This window comes from Amblyomma americanum, chromosome 2 (assembly GCF_052857255.1).
Source record: "Amblyomma americanum isolate KBUSLIRL-KWMA chromosome 2, ASM5285725v1, whole genome shotgun sequence".
Lineage (NCBI taxonomy): Eukaryota > Metazoa > Arthropoda > Arachnida > Ixodida > Ixodidae > Amblyomma > Amblyomma americanum.
This window is the reverse complement of record NC_135498.1, coordinates 216,264,007-216,283,120: the sequence shown is the minus strand read 5'-3', so window position 1 is coordinate 216,283,120 and position 19,114 is coordinate 216,264,007. Positions and strand designations below refer to the sequence as shown.

General features: G+C 48.6%; 1 long non-coding RNA gene across 1 annotated transcript; it reads left to right on the top strand.

The window, feature by feature from the left end:
* The first annotated feature begins 1,173 nt into the window (after positions 1-1,173).
* LOC144122147 (uncharacterized) lies at positions 1,174-18,595 on the top strand. The gene is made up of 3 exons (XR_013312816.1): positions 1,174-1,364; positions 7,526-7,614; positions 10,878-18,595. It is a non-coding gene; the product is annotated as an uncharacterized LOC144122147 (long non-coding RNA).
* Positions 18,596-19,114: the final 519 nt, after the last annotated feature.

Genomic DNA, 19,114 nt, shown 5'->3' with positions numbered 1-19,114 from the left:
TGCGATTAAGCCCCGAGCCGCCGGTTAAGCTTGCATAAGCCCGCCTGCTGAGGAGCTCGCGGGGGACGCACCACTCTCGGCCAGCTACCGTTGGACACCTGCGGTCGCGTCGGGCCGACGAAGTGCCCGGTGCGGTGAACAATTAGAATCCATTCATGCGAAAATGCTCAGTCGGAAGCATCAAAGTGGTGCGTCTAAACGAAAGGCGAAGTTAGGAAGAGAAGAGCGTGAAAAGAAGCTACCAATGATGACAAAGTACCTACTGATTGCAGCTTCTGCGGAGCAGTATGATCACTCTACCCAGAGTCTGTGTCAAACTCCCAATAGTACTGACTGTGCTTCTGTGGAGGACTTGCAAACTCCATCGCCACGGTTTCCTAGCAAGAAGCAAGGTTTCACTCATCTTGGTTGTCTGGATCCTGTGAAAACGGTGCCAACCTCAATCGTCCATATTTCTGAGCAACCGACGCTAACCGAGCCCTGTCCTGTTCCTGAGTCATCAATGTCTATGCTACTCGGCCGGGCCCCTGCCACAGAGCTCCAGGTGTCCGGTCCGCCACGCCCGATTTATACTACTGCTGATCAACAGGTGCCAAACCTCCCCGCTGAGCCTCCTTCTACTGGCGAGCGCCAGGACCCAGTAAACCATGAATATGCAGAGTATATCCACAAATGGTCCTAACGTCCAACGTTCATGTATCGATATCCTCTGCATGTTGAGTGGACTATTGGATTCAGGTATCAGTTAGTGGATATTCAAATATGGGTGATGTTCTTTCAGTGCATTGAATGTTTTGGAAATGTGCTAACAGCTTACCAGAACAAGATATATTTGTTTTGAAGGCATGAACATGCTGAAATTGTTACCTTTCGATTTTAGTTATTCCTGGTTTCGCAGTCTTACATTTTTCGGAACGAATTATTTCAAGCAGCCGACTATTATACGCTTTCATTCTATTTTATGCGTGCGAATGCATGTACAGTACAATTATTTGAAGAAATTGCTCAAGTTAGACCGACAGCCACAAGCGCCGCGATTTCAAAACCAGAACAATGAGAACTTTCTTGACTCTGGGCAGCCTAATGGCCATAAGCATCGTCATTAACCGCTTGGTTAGCACCACATTCATTCCAATCCAATCCAATCCAAGCGCCACTACTATATCTAGAAGGAACACTATAGTAGAACCTTCTAGAACACTATACCACTACCGTGCCGGCCGCGATGTTTTCGTGATTTCTTTCAGCGTTTCTTCGCACGTTTTTATTTGTTGTTTTGCGTGTTTACATTATTTTTTTCCGCTGTGGCAGCAAGCTTGTTGTGCTGGAAGTACTGGAGGATTACGTGGATAACAGCAATAATGGTGAGTTTTTATGACACTGTTTTGTCAAATGAAGTGTTAGTGTTCGTTTTTGGCATTTTGCAATTTTCATGTTGGCAATTTCATCATCCGGTTTATCAGTTCATGGAGTGCAGACATTGCTTTAAAATCTGTGGTGCTTAGTTACTGTGGCTCGATTTGCCTCCGAAGTAGTAGCGCAGGAATGGCTGTGCTCTGCACTTCTCTGCCTCTAAATAGCAGCCTGCACGCATGGGACTTCAGTGCTCAGTTGTAAGGCAAATAAAGTTCGTGGCAGTTAGCTATGCCTTCTAACAATTGGACTAGCCTGCAGTTTGATGGCACACATCCTACTGCATATTGTTACGGTGTGGGATGCCACGGGGTGGCCACGGGCCTGCCCAGAGAAATATAGCAGCAGTACGGAGGAGAGCCGGCGAAGCACGACCGGCGGCGGCCAAGCTTTCACGTTCTATCTCCCTCGTGCTAGAGCCGCTCGCTCTCCGCCTCTTCTTTTATTCCCGTATCACCTTTCCACCGGGGGGGGGGGGGGGGGGCGGAGAAGTCAGGCCGTGCTTTGATGCAGGGTTTCCTGGGGCGATGCAATGTGGGCTCGCAGATAGGAAACGGTCACACTCTTCGTTGAATTCGAAGTGTGTGAGCTGGGCGAAGGTGTCTGCAGTCGCCGAAGAAGGTCCCACACCGGTTAGGATAACTTCAGGGAGTTTTATGCATATTGAGCGGCGATCCGTTTATGGGACTGTATTGCGTGGGGAAGGCATGGAGCCAGCAGGCGACGACGGCACTGATGAGGACCCGGTAGCTAAGTCGGAGTCACCGCAGGCGCCGTAGACATATCGCTTCATGTTTGAAACATGCTCTGGGCAAATGTGGTGCACACCGCATGGTCGATGCTCTGGCAGGTCTTCGAGGCGGTATGTCACGGGGCCGAGTCGGGCAACGACACGGTAAGGGCCGCGGTATCGGGGCAAGAGCTTTGCGGCACGGCCAGTCGCACGGATGGTGCGGCGAAAGAGGACCAAGTCACCGGGCCGGAAGGGGGGATGTGGTGGTGCTGCCGCGTTGGCCGCTTGCACACGCGCGTGAGCCGTGAGGAGGTTGCGCTGGGCGTCGAGGCGGGCGGAATGAAGTCGTTGAGCAGATTCAGTTGGTGACGCAGTAGGATGGGGAAGGCCGAACTGCGCGTCGAGAGGGATGGAGGGCGTTCTGCCATAGACGACTGAGAACGGCGTCACATGCGTTGTTTCTTGCGCTGCAGTGTTGAGTGCAAAAGCTGCAGCAGAAACAAAACGATCCCAGTTTGTGTGGGACGGAGCGACGTAGGATGCGACTATATCCGTGAGGGTACGGTTAACACGCTCCACGAGGCCATTGCACTGCGGATGATTGACGGATGTAGTGGAATGCGCAATGCCGAAGGAGCGGAGGGCTCGCTCGAATTCATGGGACATAAAGCAGCTCCCACGGTCCGTGATGAGGCGCCGGGGAACACCGTGCCGAAGAACGAGATGCTGTTCCACAAACGCGACGGCATGAGCGGACGACGTGTCTGGAACGGGCAGTGCTTCGACCCACTTGGAGAAGTAGTCGATCGCAACCAGAACATACCGGTTGCCGGCACGCGTCTTCGGAAACGGGCCCAAATGATCCAGTCCAACCAGCTCGAAAGGTGAACTTGGTGGCGAAAAAGCCTGAGGGGGTGGCTTGGTTACACCTGTGGACGGTTTTCTGTACTGGCATGTCTGGCAGGACGCCACGTGTTCCTTGACATCTCTGGACATATTAGGCCACCAAAACCGCTCCGACACTCGTGCGTAGGTCTTGCTGCGACCAAGGTGACCAGCCGTGGGAGCGTCGTGTAAGCCGCGCAAGATTTGCGACCGCAGTGTTGCCGGCACAACTGGCAACCAGACGGGTGGTCGACCACGGAGCCGCTTCACATGACACAAGAGGTCGTCCTTCATTCGATAGACCCGGCGTAGTTGGCGGAGGCCTGCGCCGGCGGCGGTGCCAAGGGAGTGGATTATGGCAGCAATGGCGGGATCTTGCGTTTGTGCAGTCCTCAGGTCCGTCAAAGCCGTCACGGAACAAGGGTGGCGAGAAAGGAAATCGGCATCTTGATGGGCAGAGCCGCGCCGATGCACTATTGTGAAATTGTACTCTTGAAGTTGCAGGGACCAGCGTGCAATCTTGGCATTCAAATGTTTGGCGGACTGCAGCCAAGTGAGAGCGCTATTGTCCGTGACTATGGTGAAGTGACGGCCGTACAGGTAGGGACGGAACTTCTCGACGGCCCAGACAACGGCGAGGCACTCGAGTTCTGAAGAGTGGCGGCGGCGCTCAACGTCGGAAAGCTGGCGGCTGGCATAAGCTAGGACTTTGTGGTCACCAGACTCGTCTTCTTGCAGGAGGACAGCGCCGAGCCCATCTTGGCTGGCATCCGTGTGGAGGGCGATGGGGGCCGATTCGTCGTAATGGGCCAATGTAGGAGGCTCGAGGAGGGCGTGCTTGACGTCAAGAAACGCGAGCTGTTGGGCCTGCGTCCAACTCCACGGTGCATTCTTCTTCAGCAGGGCGGTCAATGGAGCGCTGCGCTTGGCAAAGTCCGGAATGAAACGACGGAAATACGAAGCAAATCCAAGGAAACTTTTGAGCTCCTTGGCGGTGGTGGGAGCTTCGTAAGCTGTAAGCGCTTTTAACTTTTCAGGGTCGGGACGGATGCCATGCCGGCTCACAACGTGACCCAAGTACGTCACCTCCGCGAAACCGAAGAAACATTTTTTTGGTTTTAAGCGAAGCCCAGCAGAGGTAAGGGCTTCGAGGACGAGTTTGAGGCGTCTCTGGTGTTCTTCAAATGTAGCCGCGTAGACAATTACGTCATCCAGGTAGACCAACGCCATAGTCCACTTCAAATGGCCTAAGACTCGGTCCATGAGACGCTGGAAGGTGGCTGGAGCGTTCGAGAGACCGAAGGGCATACGGTTGAACTGGTAAAGGCCGTCGGGAGTCACGAAAGCCGTCTTTTCCGCATCATCGGGGTGAACAGGCACCTGCCAGTAGCCCGAGAGCAGATCTAGCGTGGAAAAATAACGGGCCCCCTTCAGGCGGTCAAGCGCATCGTCGAGGCGAGGCAGCGGGTACACGTCGCAATTAGTAATAGCATTTAGCTTCCGATAGTCGACGCAGAAGCGGAGGGTTCCATCCTTGCGCACAAGGACGACAGGGGAGGACCAAGGGCTACAAGAAGGGGCAATGATTCCCTGGTCAAGCATGTCGCACACGTGCTGCTGGATGACTCTCCGTTCGGCTGGCGCTACACGGCGAGGTTGGTGATGAACGGGCCCGCGGTTTTCGGTGTTGATCCGGTGTTGAGCCCAGGAAGTGCACCCGAGTTCACCGGCGCTGAGCAAAGCAACTGCGATGCTCGAGCAGCAAGGTCTTCAGAGAGGCGAGCTCCGCGCAGGTCAGGCTGGGTCCAAAGTTAAATTCTTCCCATGATAGGATCGCCGGCGCTGGAGGGTGGCGAGGCGGGGCTTCAGGTTGCAGAGACGCCACTGGTGACCCGGGGTCCAAAACTGAGGCTGTACCCAATTGCGTGCCGGGAGTCAGCGCGAGAGGTACGCTGCTGATGTTGAGTATAAATACGTGGGCCTCTCCTTTGAGCACAGGCAGAAGGCTTCGAGGGAAGGTCATCTGACGGGCTGGAGCTGAACACCGGATGGGTTCGAACAGCACGTCTGCTGTGACCGGACTGTCAAGCTTGGCATACACCCACGTTGCCGCACCCGGTGGCAGGGTCACGGCGGACGCCACAGTCACGGTAGTGACGTCGAACGGCTTGACTCGACACGGCCACTTCGTCGCGAGGTCACGCAGAGATGCTGAGGCACGCTTGGTCGCCGACACCAGGGACTGCCACAGGGCGACACCGAGGCTGGAAACCCGGCTAAGCCAGCCCGGCCCACAGAGAGTTCGGCTCGCCCGTGGTTTGGTTCTAGTAAAATTAAGGACGACTCCGGCTTGCTGGCACCACCCGCACCCGAGGACCACTGGCCAAATAGGGCTGTCTGCGACAACAAACTCGGTGGAGATGGTATTTCCGAGTGCTGTCAAGTTGACGACGACACGTCCGACTTGCTCCACAGGGGTGCCGTTAAAAGCTAAGAGCCGGGTTTTGGCGGCTGGCAGAAGCAGGTGGGGCGCGTTAGCAACAAACGATTTGTGCAGTACATTGACAGCCGCTCCAGTGTCAACCAAGGCCTTTACGTGCCGGTCAAACAGGGCGACGTCGACGAGCACGTAAGGAGCATCAGTGGTAATCGGAGCCGACGAAAGGAGGGGACGCGGAGAACGAAGGAGTGTGGGGACGGCGGAACGGTGCCCCCGGAGTTCCGCCAAATCGTTTCCCGACGTTGGAGGGCCGGCACAGTCCCTCGCGTAGTGTCCCCGCAGGCCGCAGCGGAAGCAGGTCATGCGGACGTCGTTACGCAGGCGTCGGATAGAGGCCGCAGTTGGGGCTGCGGACCGAGGAGCCTGCACCCGGACGCTGCGCTCGGCAGACGGTGGCGACCCCCGCGTGGCCAGCAAAGTCAATTCCGCCTCGATGGCGAGCGCCATGGCGGCGCGGACGGAATCAGGACGGCCAGAGCGGACCAAGCGCTGCACCTCGGGGAGTCGGATGGCGTCGACAAACGCCTCGGTGCCGACCAGGGCCACGGCGTTCTGAGGCGCTCCCGGCAGCGACTGCAGAGCCAGGCGCTCAATGGCGGCGGCGAGGTCCTGGTACGTCTCCCCGGGCTCTTGACGGCGGGCTCGCAGGCGGTGGTACTGCACACGGGGTTGACCTGAGGCACCATAGTGGTCGGCGAGGAGGCCCGCCAGAACAGTGTAAGAGCCCAGCTGGTCGGGCGGCACGTTCTGCAGCAGCTCGGTGGCGCGGCCCCTCAGTTTTGCAACGAGCATCCATGCCTTCATTTGCTCGTCCCAGCCTCTCGCCGCCGCAATACCGTCCAGCTGGATGCGGTAAGCATCCCACGAGATGGTGCCGTCAAATGTGGGCAATTCCACAACGTCCAACGAACACTGCGGCGAGGACGCACCCGCGCCGAGCACGCCATTGGCGGCCACGACCGCAGGCCCAGCGACGGCAGAGCCGTAAACAGCGGCGGCGGGGACGCCCAAAGGCACCTGACCTGTGCTCGGCTCGGCTGGCACCAGGCGACGGAGTTCGCGCCGGAGAGCTTCCATCTCCCCAGCCTGGGCAGTCAGACGGGCCTCCCATGCGTCCATCCGTTGGGTGACTGTATCCAGGAGGCGCTCAACACCGGCGTCCGGCTGCTGCGAAGAGCCGAGCCCCTCCGAGCGCCTAGGTCTAGCGGCGCCGGCCGCCGCGTCGTCGGCGCTATCGGCTGGTGGTGGACTCCTGTCGTCTGGCACGTCGGGTGCTTGACTCTGGGAGTGGGTGAGCGGCATGATCCCACCGCTGCCACCAAAATGTTACGGTGTGGGATGCCACGGGGTGGCCACGGGCCCGCCCAGAGAAATATAGCAGCAGTACGGAGGAGAGCCGGCGAAGCACGACCGGCGGCGGCCAAGCTTTCACGTTCTATCTCCCTCGTGCTAGAGCCGCGCGCTCGCCGCTCGCTCTCCGCCTCTTCTTTTATTCCCGTATCAATATTCTGGCCGTCTGGCATGCTATGACCCTTGCTACAAAGGGGGACAGTTTCCTGTCTCCAGCGGCTCAAGACCTTGTGCAGATGTGTTGCTGTAAAATTTTCTAACAGCTCCCAATACGCTCTTATCTGCCTTTGTTTAGTCAAGCTCTTCTGTCTAAATTTGCCTTTTTTGGACTCGGCATTGTTTTTTTTCATCTTTGTACAACTTGGTTTGTTTTCATTTCTTGTAATTTCCTTTTATTTCAGTAGCACATTTCACGATATTTGGCTATTGAATACTTTTTCTTTCAGCTTGTGGTTTGAGAACTTTTTCTGAAAATGTCTACTTTATTACAGTGTGTAGAATGAAAGTTGTGCTGTGAAAATTCTTGCTACTGTTTGTGTGCCCCCGCAAAGGTTTACATCTTATGTATACAATGAGAGTTGCTGGTTGTAAACCTTGTATAATGCAGCTGGGCGCGACAATTTTTCTTTGCTATTCCTTTTCAGATATTTTGGAGAACATGTCCAGAGAAGCGATAGTCTCATGTATCTTGTCACTCACTAAATGCATTCTATGCCAAGAAGACAAACAGCTGGTATGAAACTGTTTTTCATACTTCATTTTTAGGTAATTAGTCATGACTATGGAAAGCAAATAGCTTTCACCAAATATTTTCTAGTTCATTAAATACAGGCTAATTACCAACTACTGCCACATCTTTCTTCCTCACATAACACACAAATAATTCAAGCAATAACTTTTCTCCAGCTTCATTGACTCGCTTCAGTTAAACCTGTTTTCCCACTCGTCCCAACTTAAATTCTGCAAATGCTTTCATGAAACAGAATTTCTAATGTTCAGCAATGATTGACATACATTGGTGCTTCTGGGTTTGGAAAGAGCTTTGTTTTTAGATGTCTTCAAGGCATTTCTCACTGTTAAGCTCCAAGTTTCTATAATAAAACTAAGGCACCTCAACATTGACCACTTGGTTTTCTACAAGATCACTGACTTCCGTTTTTAACTACACATCATATGACTGCTAATGCAACCAGCTCTCATGGTTTTCTCACCCTTTCAGGCATGCATCAAAAATGTGCCTTAGCATGTTTATTGCTTCTGACCTATATTAGCAGTTCATTCAGTGTTGTTTCTAGTTCTGCTATTTTTTTACTCCTAATTTGTTCCACTACTTGTGACATTGCATCACTTTGGACTGAATTCAATAACACTGTGTAATGCTTTGTCTAGCGTGTGGAGCTTTACTTTATAAATTTGAGCATTTCTCATAATTAGTCACCCTGTCCCTATTATTTTTAAAAAACAGTCACCTTGACTTCTCCCTAGCATACAAGTACTTTGGCATGGGTATTACAACCACAAAACAAATTCATGGAAGTCTAATATTGACTACCTAACATGAAAATCTAGTTGCATGCTGATGCATTTATTACACAATTTTTTTTCAGTGAAACTGAAAGACTACCTATGTCTGGCTTAATCTACAATATCCTTGTCCTATGTGGGCCATGGCTGGTCTCCTTATAAATTCCTTCAAGAATGTGCACACTTGCTCAATGCATTTCATCCTGCCTGCTTAGCATACTGCAAACATCGTAGACATGAAAAAACCAAACATCCCACCCTCACTCTTTGCCATAAGGTGTCTTCTGTCTTTTTCAATAGACCACAACTGGCTATGATCAAACTTTGTCACACCAGCTACTTCATATCTGCATGCACCAACCACCCTCATGAAGTCAGCATACGTTACCTAATACGGTGATATACACATAAGTAACAGTGCGACAGATGAGACAATAAGGAAGAGACACAAACACGAGCGCTGACAATCAATTGAAAGAAATTTTAATGCAGCGAAGTAATTTATACCCAAGGGTCAAGCCCACAGCATAAAAACATAACAAACTAAAAACAAACAGCAAGATTTTACGCGTTCTTACCAATCAAGGAAACTAATCTCTTTTCTTTTCAAAGTGACAGAAGGTATGCTCACGCACTTCACTCCACTTTTATTAATCACATGCGTTACGAATAATTCGTGCACAAGCTGTTCTTTGTATCTCCTGAGAACTTTGCTCTTGTCAAGATTTGCAGTGCACTTGCAGGTGGCCATGTGCTCAGGCAGATTCTTCCTCGTCCAGTCTTTGACATCTCTGCTATGTTCTCGGAGCCTATCATTTAAACAACGTCCAGTCTGTCCTATGTAGGATGATCCACAGGACAAAGGCACATCGTAGACCACTTCTTTTCTTTTATTTACATTTGGTGAAAGGCCTCTCGTGTTTCTTTTCACACTGTTTGGTGGCTTTTCTTCTCGACTGACCATTTTGCAAAGTTTTTCCAGTTCCCTTACGTCGGACTGCCCCAAGGCTTTCTTCAAAGGATGACTCACGCTGTGCACATACGTGATCACAACTGTTTTTTCACGTTCCTCTTATTCCTGCGTGATCCGGTATTTGCACGGCTGAGTCATCCTTTGAAGAAAGCTTTGGGGCGGTCCGACGTAAGGGTGGTTTTTACTGCAGCTAACAAACTGGAGAAACTTTTCAAAATGGTCAATCGAGAAGGAAAGCCGCCAAAACAGTGCGAAAAGAAACACGAGAGGCCTTTCACCGATTGTAAAGAAGAAGTGGTTTACGATGTACCTTTGTTTTGTGGGTCATCCCACATAGGACAGACTGGACGCTGTTTAAATGATAGGCTCCGAGAACATAGCAGAGATATCAAAGACAGGACGAGGAAAAATCTGCCTGAACACGTGGCCACCTGCAAGTGCATTGCAAATCTTGACAAGAGCAAAGTTCTCAGAAGATACAAGGAGCAGCTTGTGCGCGAATTATTCGAAACACATGTCATTCATAAAAGAGGAGTGACGTGCGTGAGCACACCTTCTATCACTTTGAAAAGAAAAGAGATTAGTGTCCTTGATTGCTAAGAATGCGGAGAATCATGCTGCTTGGTTTTAAAGTCTTCATATTTCTATGCTGTGGGCGCACCCTGGAGTATAAATTGCATCATGACAATAAAATTTTCTTTCAGCGCTCGTGTTTGTGTCTCTTTCTTATTGTCCCGTATGTCGCACTGTTATTTGTGTGTCATGAGCCAACTGGCCCGGCTAATTCCACTCCTGGTGATATATGCATGTTCATTCCTGCTGAAAGCATGCTATGATTGGCACCACTGTCTTGCTGCAGTATTTTTGGATATAGCTTAAGAACAAAGCGACAGATATCCCTCCATCCAAAGGCGTGGATCGATTATCATAACACAGTGGTTAATCCCCTTTTATCTACGATGTCACACTAGCTGGTGCAAGGGGAATAGCACCCATGTCATGAGAATCTGTTGACGCTAGTGGATGGAGGGCCTGCTTTGAGAGGCATTTGCCACTTCATTCTTGAGTTTTATCCGACTGCAGTCACCAGCCAACATTATTCACTATTGCTGCACATTCTAACTTTTAATCTCATTGCAAAAGTATGGTTGCATATATGTACTTGAAATTCTTGGTTGTCGTCCTTGTGTTTGTCTGCTGAGGCTTGGGTTTCTTTTTTCATGTTATGCATTCAGGCTATTGCTTGTGATCTTTTGTACTCTAAAACCTCTGTCTGGATTTTGTCTTACCTCTGGTAAGGCTAGTGAAAATTATAGTGAATGCACATTTGTGTACTTGGCTTCCATCGCATGCTTTTTTTCCTCATTACTTTTCAGTAAAGATACTAAGCCAGTTGGGTGAAAAAATAGCTTTTGCATAATCTTGTGCACCCGTTTTTTGTCCATATTTCTTGCTGTGTCATCACTAGTGTTCAACACAATGCACTGTTATATTCACAGGCTTCCGAGGACCTGGAGTTAAAGAATGGACAGCAATAGACGCTGATCATTATGGCTACTGGGCAATAAAATATGGCTGAGGGCAAAACAAGTGATTACATTCCTTGATGTTCTTCCGTACTCGAAGCCTGTGCCTGTGCATATTCCTTGCCCGTGTACTGCCTCGAGGTGGAATATTCTGAAGAAATGAGAACTGCGGCTGTTTGATTAACCTTGTTTATTTTATGCACTGTACAGCTTAGAAGAACAGAATGAGTATGATGAAAGATCACAAAGTCAGAGAAAGCGCAAACCAATGACTTCACTGCACATGAATGTTCTATCTAGCACGAACTGTAAATGACATTTCAGGTTACGTACATACCAGAAAAATGACAATTCTTTGTGACATGTTTATCTAATTGCATTGATCAGAGCCCAGCATTTAATTTCTCCTAATGCATCTCTTATTTGAAATGTTATTCCCAGATCGTGTACAAAATATGGAAGTTTCCTGTGTAATGAGCGACTGTTGCTTTTTGATTTGTATCTCTCTGACATATCTTGCATCATTTTTGTTTTGTTGTAAGCCGTACAGCGCACAAAATAAATGGCACAGCATCCAGTCCCCCACCTAAATATAGATTGGCTGAATATCTGGTGAACATCCTCTGAATGTCTAGGAATCGTCACATGTGGGCATGATGGGAGTATTATACGGACATCCGATATGATCAAAATGAAGATTGTATGGACATTATATGGACGTATATGAGCATTTGTGAACATATGGACATCTGATAACTTGTGGGAGATATTATATGAATATCCCCTGGATATAACTTGGTTGGCTGGGGAAACAACACTCCAAGAACCGACTCACTCTTTTCCTGTTAATTTGGCTTCAAATAATCATGTTCCCACCCACAAAGTGTGTCTCGGGAGGACAAATGAGACAGCTTCTCGTGGCAACAGAGAAGTACAGACACCCCCGTAGCAAGAGGTATGTTGCGGGATTATTCGAAGTGGCCCTGCTAAGTGGCTGGACGTTATTACTGACAGCTTTCGGAGTGTATGCCTTGAGAAAGGGACATTGTATTTTCAAAATCGGGCAGAAAATTTTCCGTCTTCCAAAAGGCAATATAAAACTCAGAAACACTGTATGTCACCTCACCTTTTCGTGCGAAAGGCTGCAGATGAGGAGGTGTACGAGCGACACTGATTAATGTACTCGGAGTCCGAAGGTTCCGTTTACTGTTTCATGTGCAAACTATTTTCGATTTCAAGCAACCCCAGTGCTTTCACCATGCATGGCTTTTCTGATTGGAAAAGAGCAGAAGAAAAGGTTTGCGCACATGAAAATAGCGTTGAGCACCGGAACTGCGTGGCAGCATGGCTCGCCTGCTCTAACTCGAGCAGCAAAATTGAGAAGGAACTGTTTAAGCATCTTGTCACTGAGACCGCTTACTGGACAAAGGTGTTGAAGCGCGTAGTCGTAGTTAAGGTTCTAGCTGAGCCCAACCTAGCATTTAGGGGCAGTGAGGAGATTTTTGGTTCACTGAGAAATGGCAATTATATGGAGTCCTTGAGGCCATTGCCAAGTTTGATCCCTTTCTAGAGGAGCACATCAAACGCTACGGGAACAAAAGAAAAGGTTGCCCATCGTATCTATAAAAACCATTTGTGATTAATTTATCGAGCATATGGCAAAGGCTGTCGAGGAACGTCTCGTTGACGAAGTGAAACGCGCAAAATACTTCTTTAATTGTTAATTCGACTCCTGACCTTACTCACGTTGATCAGCTGTCTGTTGTTTTACGATACTATTTAAACGGGAAAGTGTACGAACGCTTTCTTGGATTTGTTCCAATCGAATCGCATACGGGCTTGTATCATTTCGATACCATGATGTCCCTCTTGACGACCAATGGCATCTCAATTGATGATTTTAGGGGCCAAGCTTATGATAATGCAAGTAATATGTCAGGAAAATACAAAGGACTGCAAGCTCAAATCAAACACCTGAATGAATTGGCAGTCTACGTCCTGTGTGCTGGTCATTCACTGAACTTAGTTGGCGCATTGACAGTTGCCTCGAGGCAGTCAAATTTTTCACTGTAATTAAGAGTCTGTATGTGTTCTTTGCTGCCTCGCCTGAGCGATGGAGGTATCTTTTGGACAGCATGGGCGGAACTTGCCAGCAGCTTGTTTTGAAAAGTCTCTCTGAGACCAGGTGGTCAAGACACGCTGAATCATGTAAGGCCATTCTCAAAAATTTCAATGCAGTCTTGTGTTGCCTTGAAGCTATATCAAAGAACGAGGAAAACGGTGACACTAGGAACGAAGCGCACTCTCTCTTCAAGAAAATGACAAAACTAGAGACTGCATTCATGGCGATTTTCTGGAGTGAAATCTTGGAACGCTTTGACAAAACGAGCGTAAACCGGGCCTAGACATTTCAACTGCTGTAGACCTGCTGAGCTCTCTAGAAGGCTTTGTTAATTCTTTGCGACCTCTCTCTGATACCTTCGAAAAGAGAGCACGCACGCTAAGTACCAATCAATGTTATCAGTATGAGGGCAACGCATCATTTTGAGTAAGCACCCGGATGGAAAAAGCAATAGTGCACTACAAGGTAGAAAAAAGTTTATCGTAGAAACCTAAAATATTGTACTTGACAGTCTAGGCTCTGCTTTGTGAGTGCGAAAGGCTGCCTACATTGAACTCTGCGAAAGGTTCGGATTCTTAAAATTGCTGAAAGAAGTTGGGAGCGAGGCCTCTCTGGGAGAGCAGGCTGAGAAGTTGGTGAAAACCTATAAAAATGATTTGCAGCCAGCATTTTCTGCGGAAATCGTTCAGTTTGGGAACTTTCTGCACAACTTTCTTTGCCAGGACACGAGTCCCATGGGAATAATGAAGTTGCTACACGAAAGAAAGCATATTGAGGTGTTTCTGAACCTTTCTATTGCTTTGCGAATGTGCTTAACCATACCCGTGGCATACTGTGAGACCGAACGATCCTTTTCCAAATTGTCGCCGATAAAAAATCGCCTTCGTTCGAGCCTTCTCGAAGACAAGGTGAACTCGCTTGCTATCACGTCTATTGAAAGTGACCTCCTCCACGATCTATCCTTCAAGCAGACTATATCTGATTTCGCCAAAGCGAAGGCGCGAAAGATGCCATTTTAAAAAAGGACTGTTTGCGCTATGCATGAATAGTTCCAATAAGTTCGGTGTGTCGCCTCCCAGCCTCCACGTTGCCAATGAAATGCTGAGCAGTGTAATTGAAGATATATGCAAATCTTCGTTGTTCGCCTCCTTTGTTCTTCTTGTGACATTTAGCGTGCTTATAAAAATCTGTATTTTTGTTGTTTTTGACAGTGCCACATTTGTTTGGTGTCGTCCTTGCTTGTCTTACCTTTAACGAAAATATTTTCAAATAATGTTTTGTAATTACAGTTGGTAATTTTCATCTGTATTCTATTGCATTTTATGGTGTTTGTATTGCCTTAAGTATTGAATATATCCATTGCATATTTATAGAGTAACGTGTATAGCGATTACTGCAGTCTGATGCTTGAATTTTAATAAAGAATGTTTTGGATACAACCATGCGCCTCCTCTCGGGATTAAACTCAGTGATGCAAACAAAGCCTAGCTTCAGAAGGATCGACATCTGAGCTTTGTTGCCTTTTCTACGTTCTTGTTCTTCTTGAGAGCACTAAACTTGAGTGCACTTAAAGCCTAGCTTTTGCTGCAGACAGAATGCAGATTAATCACAAAGTGAACATATGTGTTGGTGTTTGAAACAGCACACGTTTCAAGCAAGTCTTGTTGTTTTCCCTATAATAATAACAATAATAATAATAATCCCGTTAATCGCATTTCGTTCTTTCTAATTTGGTCGAATTAAAATGAAACATGACATATTTCCAGTAGCGTAGAAGGCGACAGGGGGGGGGTCAGTATAGGGAAAGGGGGCCTGCATGCGCGTTAGCCCAGGGCCCCCATTTTTCTTAATCCGGCCCTGTGATAATGCAACAACAAACAGCGCGACTGTCCTGACAGCCCCTCGTAGCCGCGCGCCGCGCGTACCGACGATGCGCTGTTTCTGCTCCAGGAGTCTACGCCAGTTCCGTGGCGCAGCAACCATTTTTAAAACCTCACGAGGAGGGCGCCACTTTTGCCACTACAAAGCCTTCTAGAACACCGTACCGGAGCAGCAGATAGCGACGCTCTGCGCTGCGGTTATGAACACACACCGATCACAAATGTGCCAGGTGTGTTCACAAGGCAGGGTGCCGCGTCAGCTGCGCGGTGCGACTTTCGCTTCTTCGGTTAAGTCATTGTGCTAATCTTTTTTGTCGCAAGAGCTACATTACTGTAGCCGCTTTGCCTCTTCCGCATGGTCGGACTTTCACCGTGGTTGCACCTCGGCCGTGGTCGCACTGCTTGGCGCGCCATCTGGCATGACGTCACTCCGCCGTTGCGCTCGTTGTGGAGCAGACTGGCTACATTGTGATCTGCGTCGTCCAGTCCCGTTACCAAGATGTCATCGAAGTGCACGGTGACGTGGCGCATGTCCTGTAGCATGTTTTCCATTTCTTTCTGGAATATGGCCGGCGCTGAAGCTAGTCCGGAAGGTAGTCTGGTGTACTGGAAGAGGCCCTGAGGCATGTTGATGGTCACTAGTTTCTGTGAGCTCGTGTCAAGTTCTACCTGCTGGTATGCGTCTTTCAGGTTAATCCTCATAAACTTTTTGCCACCTGAAAGTTTTTCCCAGAGGTCCTCAACTCGCGGCACGGGGTATTTTTCTAGCACTGTGGCACCGTTGTTATGTTGAAATCGCCACATATGCGCACGCAGCCGTCTTGCTTGGGTGTAAGTACCCCTTCTCGTTGCATTTTTTGCAATTCTTCTGCAACTTTGTCTTGCAATGCGAGAGGAATTGTTCATGGTTTGAAGCATTTAGAAGCCGAATCTTCATTGACAACAATTGTGCTTTCACACCTTTGAATGTTCCTAATCCCTCTGAAAAGACTTCTTTGTAGCAAGTCAGCAGCTCGTCAATGCTCGTAAGTGAGTCAACGGACCTGACATCAATGAGGTCAAGCTCCAGCGCACTGGTCCAGTTTCATCTGAGAAGGGTATGACACTGGTACGGAGCTACAAACAAAGGTAGCGTTGCCTCTCTTCATCCGAACTGGACTGTAACGGTAACCTTGCCCCTAACGGTGTCAGTCTTCTGCAATAACTCTTCAGAATAACATTTGATGGGTCTACTGAGAGCTCGGGAAGCCACTGTTGGAATGCGGTCTCCCCCATTACGGAGACACTGGCCCCCGTGTCCAGCTCCATTCTAACAGGCCTGCCTGCTACTTGTAAAACTGCTACAAATGGAGGAATTATTTGCTCGCTGTTGATCTGCAACGTCTTGTAGACCTGTGACTGGATTTCAGGAAGATTTTCACTGTCCGCAAGGCTGTGAACTGGCTGCTTTTGTTGCCTCTGATTAACGTGCTTCCTTGACACATTCGTTTGCTTTGTGTTGGTAGCCTTTGAGCGGCATACTCTGGCCAGATGCCGGTCTTACTGCATGTGTTGCACCGGGATTTGGCGTGCTGGCATACTGCTCTGTGGTGCGGCTCTCCACAATGATAGCAACTTATCGTCTCATTTGCGCTCGCATCGCACTGTGAACTGGCTGTGCTTCGGCCATGCCCTGAGCTTGCATCAACTTGCTTAAGTCTTTTTTCGCCGTCTCCATTGCAAGCAGGAGTTTCCCTGCTGACTCGAACCTCAGGTTCGGCTCTTCAAGCATGCGTCATTGCATTGACGCGCCATTAATGCCGCAAACGAGTCTGCACCGCAGCGTGTCAGGAAAGAAGGTGCCATACTCATAGTTTTTCAGTGATGCGGTGTAGTCGCTGGCAGATTCCTCTGGTTGGCGAGAGCGACTATTGAATCTGAAGTGGCATACCACCACGGAAGGCTTTGGAATGTTGTGCCCTGATAGCATGGTGAATATCTCGTCGATGGAGACTTGATCTGGCATCAGCAGGCTCCGCAGTAAGGAGTAGGTATTAGACCCACAGCATGTTAGGAACACAGACCTTTTCTTCTCCTCTGAAACGCTGTTGGCGTCGAAGAAGAGCTTGAGTTGCTCCAAGTACTCCATCCAGGCTCCTCCTTCCCCGTGGAATGGCTACGATGCTCCGTAGGTCGGCATGAGGAGGAGGTTCCCCAGGTGGTCGAAATTATCCTGGAGCCATCCACAATGGCCTCTTTCTTCGCTCAGTCCCTGCTGTCTTCCTTCCCTTACGGCGCCTTCAGGTGTCCGCCAGACATGAGACAGATACTGCGCCATTTCCTTTCCCCAGCAAAATTGAAAATTGGTTTTTGGGGAAAGGAAATGGCGCAGTATCTGTCTCACATATTGGTGGACACCTGAACTGTGCCGTAAGGGGAGGTATAAAGGACAGAGAAGGAAGAAACAAGCAATTTCAATTTTCCTCCATCGAAACACAGCCGCCGCGAGCGCTGTAAAGAGCTACTGCGGTGTCATACGATTTCTCGCTGCATATATACGATTTTAGTTTAGATGCCTGGTCACCGCCATCTTACTTTGCTAGTGGCGCCCTGTGAGCCAAACCTGAACTATAGCCACTATATTCTAGGCACTATACCTTCATTATACGTGAACTCCCGCGCTGGCGCCATTTTGAGCTGTGCGTACGGTGTGCTTGTGAACGCAGCCAGCAAGCGTGGTGTTTTGCAGTGTTCCTGAACTGGGAATAGGACTGATTTTATGCAAGTGAGCCAAAAGGCCACATCATCTGAGTAAGAGCCCTCAGTGCTGCATGGCGGAAGCGGCCCGCTACCGCGGTCTATGGTTTGTTTTGTGAAGCACATATTTCGAGCAGTGTTGGCGGTAACGCGTTACGTTTTTTAGCAACGTACTTGTTAATTACGATTTTGGAACTGTAACGGTTAGCATACTGACGTTAACATTTGTCAGTAACGTGAGGTGTCACGTTACTATTTACTCGGCTTGCGGGCATTCAGACTCGGGGCACAGCAACCCACCTCAGCTCCAGCACAACAGAGGATGACTTCTTGCGTTGACGCCTTTTCGACACGGTCGCCAAATGAACATGACGAACTGTCTCGGTTTAATTTTTTTCCGCTTTGTTTGCTCAATTTTCATTCAGATTTCCTCAAGATCTCTCAAAATTCGTTATTTGCATTCACAGATTCCTCTGTATTTATCAACCGCTTGAGATAAACCTGGATGAATTTTCCCGTTTGGATCTGCAGCAAACCCTGGCCCATCCCCCACCGTGGGTATGTGCCATCGCTTTTGAGGCAACGGCAACAACTTTTGGTGCCGCGTAACTTTGTGCTGAGTGGGCTCAAGGAAAACTTTCTACACGTTCACTAGCTCTTCCCGACAGTGAATACAAGAGCATCATCCAGTGCGTCTGTCGAGTGCCTATTTAGCGTAGGTGCGGATGTATTCACTAAGAAGCAAGGCAAGCTGTCCGATGATAGCTTTGAAATGCGGCTCTTGCTTAAATTCAACACCAAGTTGTAGTTATTAGCAAACTGTCACTGCAATACTCTAGCGCTGTTTATCAACTTTGTTTTCAAAATATTTTTGCTCCTATCTGCAACAGCGGCAGCATTTCTGGTTATTGAATTCCTGAGTGAGCGAGGCTGAGCTTGAACACCTTCACATAATCACTCGCATTTTTTGCAGTAATTATACAGGTTAAAGGGGAAAAAAAAAATGTGTATGTGCACAAATATATTTTTCCGCAACTACACCATTTAAGCATTTCTTTACCTCTACACAATCTGCACGTCTATTTTGTTAGGAGAAGCACACAGAGGATTTTGGAACATCACATTTTTCAGAATTACTGTAAATTTGTACGGTTCAGCGAGGTTTTCTTTGCAAGGTTAGAATTGATTGTCTTTTTGTGTTTGTCACATTAGGAAAATAGCTTCACCATGTGCCACAGAGTTAGAAGCCATCACAAGTAACTCTACAGGCAACTCTAGGCCACTATAACATTGCTAAGCTCCTGCACAGTTGTGCAAAGTATTCTCATTAAATCAGCATTTCTGGTACAATGGTAGTTTGGGGTTGCTTTGGGAAATATGAGCTTTATAAAATTGTTATTGTGAGTTCTTGCATCGAAGACGCACTGATTAAAATTAATGCCCATGGAGTAACGGCAAAATAATGTGTGGTA